The sequence below is a fragment of the Aotus nancymaae genome, unplaced genomic scaffold, assembly GCF_030222135.1.
Source record: "Aotus nancymaae isolate 86718 unplaced genomic scaffold, 86718_ANA_hifiasm-v0.15.2.pri h1tg000016l, whole genome shotgun sequence".
In the NCBI taxonomy this organism is placed as follows: domain Eukaryota; kingdom Metazoa; phylum Chordata; class Mammalia; order Primates; family Aotidae; genus Aotus; species Aotus nancymaae.
Window position 1 is genome coordinate 34,807,481 of NW_026988428.1, and position 8,079 is coordinate 34,815,559.

The following is an 8,079-nucleotide window of genomic DNA, read 5'->3' on the forward strand; positions in this document are numbered from 1 at the left end:
CACTTTGGAGGCTGAGGAAGATGGATTCCTTGAGTCCCGGAGTTTGAGACCAGCCTGGACAACATGGCAAAACCCCATCTCTACTAAAAATACAAAAATTAGCTGGGCATGGTGGTGCACGCCAATACTCTGTCTCTCAAAAAAAAAAAAAAAAAAAAAGCTACTTCTTGTAAGTTTAAAATACAGCTCCTCCTCTGGAGATACTAATCTCTTCAAGTCATCTCTCACAAATTGGTTTCAGGTGGACTCTTGTGAAACCTTTCAGTTTGATGGTCAGGAAACCCGGGTTCTAACCTTAGATTCACAAACAACTTACGTGTAACTCTGCTTCAGTTTCACACTCTTCTGGAAAAAGGAGGGGGGAAAAGCACATAGCACTCTCTTTACCTCTTCTTTCCCACTTGCTGCTGCTACTTTTTTTTTTTTTTTTAAATATCCCACTTGCTTCTTTAAAGGCCTTCAAAGAGCTTCTCTTCTAAGCCTGGAGCCTTCTATATTACCATTCTCTCATTTTCAAGAAAAAGACTGAGGGAGGAGATGAGAAACATAGAGTCCCAAAGATGGTGAAGAATCACATAGTGAGGCCCTGCAGTCTCAGCGGACAGAAAAGGAATAGGCAAAAAATAAACTCCAGGGCAATTAAAGACCTAAAGTTGTAAAAACAAAACACCAGGCCGGGCGCAGTGGCTCAAGCCTGTAATCCCAGCACTTTGGGAGGCCGAGGCAGGTGGATCACAAGGTCAAGAGATCGAGACCATCCTGGTCAACATGGTGAAACCCCGTCTCTACTAATACAAAAAATTAGCTGGGCATGGTGGCACGTGCCTGTAATCCCAGCTACTCAGGAGGCTGAGGCATGAGAATTGCCTGAACCCAGGAGGCAGAGGTTGCGGTGAGCCGAGATCGCACCATTGCACTCCAGCCTGGGTAACAAGAGCGAAACTCCGTCTCAAAAAAAAACACCAACCAAGTTCAAAATTATCTAGTGCTCACTTCGGTAGCACATAAACTACAACTGGAATGATACAGAGATTAGCATGGCCACTGTGCAAGGTTGACATGCAAATTCATGAAGCATTTCCATAATTAAAAAAAAATTTTTTTTTTTGAGACAGAGTCTCGCTCTGTTGTCCAGGCTGGAGTGCAGTGGCATGATCTTAGTTCACTGCAACCTCTGCCTCCCAAGTTCAAGCGATTCTGTTGCTTCAACCTGAGTAGCTGGGGAAACAGGTGAGTGCCACCATGCCTGGCTAATTTTTTGTATTTTTGGTAGAGATAGTTTTACCATGTCAGCAAGGATGGTCTCGGTCTTCTGACCTCATGATCCACCCACCTCGGCCTCCCAAAGTGCTGGGCCACTGAGCCCGGCCAAAAAAATTATTTTTAAAGGCCAAGGACAGTGGTTCATGCTTATAATCCCAGCACTTTGGGAGGCTGAGGTAGGTGGATCACTTGAGTCCAGGAGTTTGAGACCAGCCTGGGCAACATGGCGAAACTCTGCTCTACAGAAAACACAAAAACTAGCCAGGGATGCTGGCACATGCATGTAGTCCCAGCTATTTGGGAGGCTGAGGCAGGAGGATTGTTTGAGCCTGGGATGTGGAGGTTTCAGTGAGCCAAAATCACAAAGTTAAAGGAAATAAAACAAGATGCAGGAAAATAAGTGCCACATGGAAATAAGTGCACCACAAGGTGCAGTGGCTCATGTCTATAATCACAGCACTTTGGGAGGCCGAGGCGGGCAGATCACGAGGTCAGGAGTTCGAGAACAGCCTGGCCAATATGGTGAAACCCCATCTCTACTAAAAATACAAAAAATTAGCCCGGCATGGTGGCAGGTGCCTGTAATCCCAGCTACTCAGGAGGCTGAGGCAGGAGAATGACTTGGACCCGGGAGGCGGAGGTTGCAGTGAGTCAACACCCCACCATTGCACTCCAGCCTGGTGGACACAGCAAGACTCGGTCTCAAAAAAAAAGAAAAAAAGAAAAGAAGTGCACCATTGCAGTCCAGCTTGGGTGACAGAGTGAGACCTTGTTTCAACAACAACAACAACAACAAAATTATCTGAAAAAAAAATAGTGTTTTTATACTAATGATAAAATTTTAGCAATAAAATTATGAAAAAGCAGAAGTCAAAATGGACAATTCTGATTAAATTGACTATTAAAATGTTTAAAACTCCCATCTAAAAAACTTTTTTTTGAGACAAAGTCTCACTCTGTCACCCAGGTCGGGGTGCAGTGGCCTAATCACAGCTCACTGCAGCCTTGATCTCCTGGGCTCAGGTGATCCTCTCATCTCAGCCTCTGAAGTAGCTGGGACTACAGGCACATGCCACCACACCTGGCTCAGTTTTTCCATTTTTTTGTAGAGACAGGGTTTCACCATGTTGCCTAGGCTGGTGAAAAGCATTTTAAACAGGGTTAAAATACAAGTGACAGAAAGGGGGATAAAAAGATTACTGCAACATGTATATCTAAAAACGATGGGTCTCTAGTATCTGAAAAGGACTCCTACAAACCAATAAGAAGAAGCAGAAGATTAACAACCCAACAGAAAAATGGATTAGACTAGGAATGAATAGATATTCCCAAAAGAAATTCAAATGATCTATAATAGATAATAATATCTACTCCACTGCTCTAGTAATCTGGAAAATGCAAATTAAACTGACAATGAGATTTGTTTCACATCTACAGGACTACCAATAATCTAAAATTCTGACCATTTTAAGTGTTGGTGAGGATGTGGAAAAACTAGGGCTCTGATATCCCGTAAAACTGATAGAGCCACTTTGGAGAGCAACTTGATGTTGTCTACTCAAGTTGAAAATGCACTTATTCTTTGATCTAGAAAGCCTACTATCAGATAAATGCCTTAAAGCACTGTTTTTCAATCCATTAGTGACTCATAAAATCAATGTAGTGAGTCGTGTCCAGCATTTTACAAAAATGAAATAGGACAGAGTGCAACAGAGTAGGAAATACAGTGCATATAGCAAGGGGAGGTATTATTTTATTAAACTTTTATTTAATGTATGAACTGGGCCTTAATAGAAAACATATTTCCGTAGTGGTTTCAAAACAAACCTCTGAAAACATTGCTTAATAGAAACTCTCATGCATTAGCACTAGGAGACCTGTTGGATGATATTCCCTGAAATGCAGTGTTTGGAATAATGAAACACTAAAATCAATGTAAAGGTTGATCGGTAGCAAACGGGTAAGTAAACTGGGTTGTATTCATGTGATGGAACACCATTCCGCAAGCTAAATCAATGAACTTGCCGGGCATGGTGGCTCACGCCTGTAATCCCAGCACTTTGGAAGGCCAAGGCGGGCAGATCACCTGAGGTCAGGAGTTCGAGACCAGCCTGGCCAACATGGTAAAACCCTGTCTCTGGGCCGGGCGCGGTGGCTCATGCCTATAATCCCAGCACTTTGGGAGGCCGAGGCGGGTGGATCACGAGGTCTAGAGATCGAGACCATCCTGGTCAACATGGTGAAACCCCGTCTCTACTAAAAATACAAAAAATTAGCTGGGCACGGTGGTGCGTGCCTGTAATCCCAGCTACTCAGGAGGCTGAGGCGGGAGAATTGCTTGGACCCAGGAGGCGGAGGTTGCAGTGAGCCAAGATCACACCATTGCACTCCAGCCTGGGTAGCAAGAGCGAAACTTCGTCTCAAAAAAAAAAAAAAAAAAAAAAAAAGCCCTGTCTCTACTAAAATATTTTAAAAATTAGCCAGGCGTTGTGTTGACCAACTGTAATCCCAGCTGCTTGGGAGGCTGAGGCAGGAGAATCATTTGAACCCGGGAGTCGGAGGTTATAGTGAGCCGAGATTGTGCCATTCTACTCCAGACTGGGTGACAGAATGGGACTCTGTCTCATAAAAAAATAATAATAAAAAAAAAGTAAAAAATTAAAATTAAAAAAAAATGAAAGCAAACTAATATAAAAGTGATGCCTAAAGGGAAGGAGAAAGGGAGGAGAATGGGACTTGGAAGGTGAAAATAGTTATGATACTATTTATTCATTTTGGGTAGTGGATACATAAATGAATGTTATAGTACTTTTTGCTATTATCTTTTTAAAACATTTTTAACACATAAAAACAAAATGAGAGGCTGGGCGCGGTTGGCTCATGCCTGTAATCCTAGCACTTTGGGAGGCCGAGGTGGGTGGACTACCTGAGGTCAGGAGTTCAAGACCAGCCTGGCCAACATGTTGAAACCCTGTCTCTATTAAAAAAAATACAAAAATTGGCCGGGTGTGGTAGCTCACACCTGTAATCCCAGCACTTTGGGAGGCCGAGGGGGGCAGATCATGAGGTCAGGAGTTTGAGACTAGCCTGACCAATATGGTGAAATCCCGTCTCTATTTAAAAACAAAAAACAAAAAATAAATTAGCTGAGCATGGTGACACATGCCTGTAATCCCAGCTACTCAGGAGGGTGAGGCAGGAGCATTGCTTGAACCCAGGAGGCAGAGGTTGCAGTGAGTTGAGATCAAGCCATTGTGCTCCAGCCTGGGTAACATGAGCGAAACCCTGTCTTAATAACAACAAAAAAGGGCTGGGCGAGGTGGCTCATGCCTGTAATCCCAGCACCTTGGGACACTGAGGTGGGAGGATCACGAGGTCAGGAGATTGAGAGCATCTTGTCCAACATGGTGAAATCTTGTCCCTACTAAAATACAAAAAAATTAGCCAGGCGTGGTGGCATGCGCCTGTAGTCCCAGCTACTCGGGAGGCTGAGGCAGGGGGAATCTCTTGAACCCAGGAGGCAGAGGTGGCAATGAGCTCAGATTGCGCCACTGCATTCCAAACTGGTGAAAGAGCGAGACTACGTCTCAAGAAAAAAAAAAAGGTAACAGCATTTACTTCAAGAAGTTATAGTGGGGAATAAATGAGTTAATATACATAAAGCACTAAAACCAATGATGGCACAGAGTACCTGTTCAATAAATGTTATTATTCTCATTTCAGCTGGAACATGAAAAACAAGTAGGAGTAATCTAGGGGGAAGGGAAAGGGGGAAAAATTCTATGCAGAGAGGGCAGCAGGTGCACAAGCCTAGAGGAAGAACTGCCTGGCCTACAGAACTGAAAGATTAGTCTCTCTTTTTTTGTTTTTTAAGAGATGGGGTTTCACCATCTTGGCAAGGCTGGTCTTGAACTCCTGACCTCGTGATCCACCCATCTTGGCCTCCCAAAGTGCTGGGATTACAGGCATGAGCCACCAAGCCCGGCCTAGATTAGTTTCTTAGTATAGAAAACTCAGTGGAAAGAGATACCATACAATGAGGTTGGCGAGGCAGGTTGAGGTCAGTACTGAAAGGCCTTGTAGACTGTGTTAAGGAGACTGAATTTGATCCTAGGAGTCTGAGGAAACCTGAAAGGTTTTTTTGTTTGGTTGGTTTGAGACAGAGTTTTGCTCTTGTTGTCCAGGCTGGAGTGCAGTGGCACTACCATGGCTTACTGTAATCTCTGCCTCCCTGGCACAAGCGACTCTCCTGTCTCAGCCTCCCAAGCAGCCAGGATTACAGGCATGTGCCACCATGCCCGGCTAATTGTTTTGTATTTTTAGTAGAGACGGGGTTTCATCATGTTGGCCAGGCTGGTCTTGAACTCCTGACCTCCTACAGGTGATCCACCTGCTTCGGCCTCCCAAAGTGCAGGGGTTATAGGCATGAACCACCGTGACTGGCCAAAAGGTTTTATAAAGAGATGTGACAAGCTTAGATTTGCAATTTTAAAAGCTCTCTCTGGCTACATACAACATGGAGAACTGGTTGGAGGGAAGACAAAACACATGGCAGGGAAACCAGTAAGGGGGCTGCTGTAGAAGTCAGGACCAGAGGCTTGCAGCTTAGCGTAGGGTAGTGGCAGAGAAGACAGAAGGAAGCTGGCTGATTGAAGAACAGCTAGAAGGTAGAACCAATAAGATGAGCACGTGTGTGTGTGTGTGTGTGTGAGAGAGAGAAGGGGTGCAATGGAGACAGAGGGGTGTCTTGTGTGAAGGGGTACAGTGGAGACAGAGGGGTGTGTGTGTGTATGTGTGAAGGGGTGCAATGGAGACAGAGGTATGTGTGTGTGTGTGAAGGGGTGCAATGGAGAGAGGTGTGTGTGCGCGCGTGTGAAGGGGTGCAATGGAGAAAGAAGTATGTGTATGTGTGTGTGCCTGTGAAGGGGTGCAATGGAGAAAGAGGTGTGTGTGTGTGTGAAGAGGTACAATGGAGACAGAGGGGTGTGTGTGTGTGTATGTGTGAAGGGGTGCAATGGAGACAGGGGTGTGTGTGTATGTGTGAAGGGGTGCAATGGAGACAGAGGTGTGTGTGTGTGTGAAGGGGTGCAATGGAGAGAGGTGTGTGTGTGCGCGCGCACGTGTGAAGGGGTGCAATGGAGAATGTGTGTGTGTGTGTGTGTGCCTGTGAAGGGGTGCAATGGAGAAAGAGGTGCGTGTGTGTGTGCGCGTGTGAAGGGGTGCAATGGAGAAAGAGGTGTGTGTATGTGTGTGTGCCTGTGAAGGGGTGCAATGGAGAAAGAGGTGTGTGTGTGTGCGCGCGCGTGTGAAGGGGTGCAATGGAGAAAGAGGTGTGTGTGTGTGTGTGTGTGAGAGAGAGAGAAGTGGTGCAATGCAGAAAGAAGTATGTGTATGTGTGTGTGCCTGTGAAGGGGTGCAATGGAGAAAGAGGTGTGTGTGTGTGTGAAGGGGTACAATGGAGACAGAGGTGCGTGTGTGTGTGCACGTGTGAAGGGGTGCAATGGAGAAAGAGGTGTGTGTATGTGTGTGTGCCTGTGAAGGGGTGCAATGGAGAAAGAGGTGTGTGTGTGTGTGCGCGCGCGTGTGAAGGGGTGCAATGGAGAAAGAGGTGTGTGTGTGTGTGTGTGTGAGAGAGAGAGAAGTGGTGCAATGGAGAAAGAGGCCTAAACACTAAATAAATATCTGAGGAAAGGGCTGAGTGCAGTGGCTCACGTCTGTAATCTCAGCACTTTGGGAGATCAAGGCAGGTGGATTGCTTGAGTCCAGAAGTTCAAGACCAGCCTGGCTAACAGGGAAAACCCTATCTCTACTAAAAATACAAAAATCAGCTGGGCGTGGTGGTGCGTGTCTGTAATCCTAGCTACTCAGGAGGCTGAGGTGAGAGGATCACTTGAGCCCTGGAGGTCAAGGCTGCAGTGGGCCATGATGGCACTACTGTACTCTAGCCTGGGCGACACAGCAAGATCCTGTTTCAAAAAGAAAATAAATAAATAAAAAAGTCTGAGGAATGACATGTGTTCCTGCCACATTCTTTCATTGCATGAAATGCCTTCCCCTCTACTTCATCCTTCCAGACATAGTTAGTTCCTTCCTATTTTCTCCACAAAACTCTGATTTTGTCTCCTTCTTTCCAAGAGAGTTCTGGAATTTGAGTTGAACATTCTTGAGTAGTTGACATGACTCAGAAACTACCTGAATATGGCCAGGCACAGTGGCTCATCTCTGTAATCCCAGAACTTTGGGAGGTTGAGCTGGGCAGATCACCTGAGTTCAGGAGTTCAAAACCAGCCTGCCCCACATGGTGTAACCCCATATCTACTAAAAATACAAAAATTAGCCGGGTGTGGTGGCAGGCACCTGTAATCCCAGCTACTTGGGAGGCTGAGGCAGGAGAATTACTTGAATCTGGGAGGTGGAGGTTGCAGTGAGCTGAGATTGTGCCACTGCACTCCAGCCTGCGGGACAGAGTGAGACTCTGTCTCAAAACAAAACAAAACAACCTGAATAAGGAGACCATGTCTTAGTCAACTTTCTTTTCTTTTTCTTTCTTTCGTTTCTTTTTTTTTTTTTTTTTTGAGACGGAATCTCATTCTGTTGCCCAGGCTGGAGTGCAGTGGCGTGATCTCAGCTCACCACAACCTCTGCCTCCCAGGTTAAAGCGATTCTCCTGCCTCAGCCTCCCGATTAGATGAGATTACAGGCACCTGCCACCATGCCCACCTAATTTTTGTATTTTTAGTAGAGACGAGGTTTCACCATGTTGTCCAGGCTGGTCTCGAACTCCTAACCTCAGGTGATCCACCCACTCATCCTCCC

General features: G+C 45.7%; 1 non-coding gene across 1 annotated transcript; it reads left to right on the forward strand.

Moving 5' to 3' along the window:
- The first annotated feature begins 985 nt into the window (after positions 1–985).
- On the forward strand, positions 986–1,089 carry LOC135275490 (U6 spliceosomal RNA). The gene has a single exon (XR_010343121.1). It is a non-coding gene; the product is annotated as a U6 spliceosomal RNA (small nuclear RNA).
- Positions 1,090–8,079: the final 6,990 nt, after the last annotated feature.